Source organism: Triticum dicoccoides, chromosome 5B (genome assembly GCF_002162155.2).
Source record: "Triticum dicoccoides isolate Atlit2015 ecotype Zavitan chromosome 5B, WEW_v2.0, whole genome shotgun sequence".
NCBI classification, from domain to species: domain Eukaryota; kingdom Viridiplantae; phylum Streptophyta; class Magnoliopsida; order Poales; family Poaceae; genus Triticum; species Triticum dicoccoides.
In genome coordinates this window covers 214,151,403-214,152,654 of record NC_041389.1, presented here as the reverse complement: position 1 = coordinate 214,152,654, position 1,252 = coordinate 214,151,403, and positions in this window count along the sequence as shown.

The window sequence follows — 1,252 nt, the reverse complement described above, 5'->3', positions numbered from 1 at the left end:
ATCACGTTGGTGAGTGCCTTCCCAGACGAATGTGACATCATCGTCATCTTCAACTACATCTTCTTCCTGGGAAAAATCTTCTTGTGGAGAGTACTGCACCCTGTTTGTCGTCGTGAAGAATCCACGAGGAATCTCAGGGGTAACCCAGCCAGTATCTCTTTCAGAAGAATATCCACTCTTCTGAAAGTTGTTGTTCTCAGTGCTATCAATTATGCGCGGCATTTTGTATCTGCTGAACGTCATCTCCTGCACACAAAATGAGCGAGCTGCATTGTCAGGTTAAATGAACTGAATCATGTGAACTGCAATGTGTTTAAAATTGTACCGCCGAAGCATTTTAGGGTGACTGCATCACCCCGCAAGGTGAACTGAAGCAACCGCACTGCATCGTTATCCGTAATGAACCTATACAAGCATACTGCATTTTCCCCCACAACAAACTGAAGCAACCGCACTACATAGGTTTTGTACTGCATAATCGCGCGCTGTACTGCTTGTACTGCTTTGTCTATGATAACTACACTGAGGAAGTGTACTGCTTACCTCGTGATGCAGTGATTTCTTGCGTTTACAGGAGGAAGTTCCTTTCTCGTCCGCCTGCACAACTTTCACGTTCGCCCGTGCAGTCCACTTGCCCTTCAGAAGTTCATGGGCGGTCTGGACGTTGCTCAAGGTGAACGGGAAAGGAGGATTTGCTCTGAAGGTCGATGCAAACTTATTCCAAGAAGCTACCATGGATGAAGCAACCTTGCGCACACTCCTCCTTGCTCGAATTGGTTTGATGTCGAGGCAGCACCAATCCACATCTGATGAAGTACAACTAATTGCAGACCCGGAGGAGTTCGGTGGCGGCGCTACCGAGCTGCTGCGTGGAAGAAGGCCGATAGGCTGGTGTTGCTCGGTGCCTGCTATGGAAGAAGGCCGAGAGGCGACGGGCGGCGTCGCTGCCTGGCCGCCGCCGTGGAAGAAGGCCGGGATGGGAGGGGCGGCATCGCTGCCGGCCGCTGCCACGGAAGAAGGCCGGGAGGGGAGGGGCGGCGTCGCTCCCAGGCCACCGCCGCGGGAGAAAGCGGGGAGGGGAAGGGAGGCATCGCTCCCAGGCCGCCGCCGTGGAAGAAGGCCGGGAGGGGAGGGGCGGCGGCTCGCCCAGGCTGCTGCCGCGGTAGAAGGCCGGGAGGGGAGGGGCGGCGGCTCGCCCAGGCCGCTGCTGCGGTAGAAGGCCGGGAGGGGAGGGGCGGCGGCGCGATCTGTT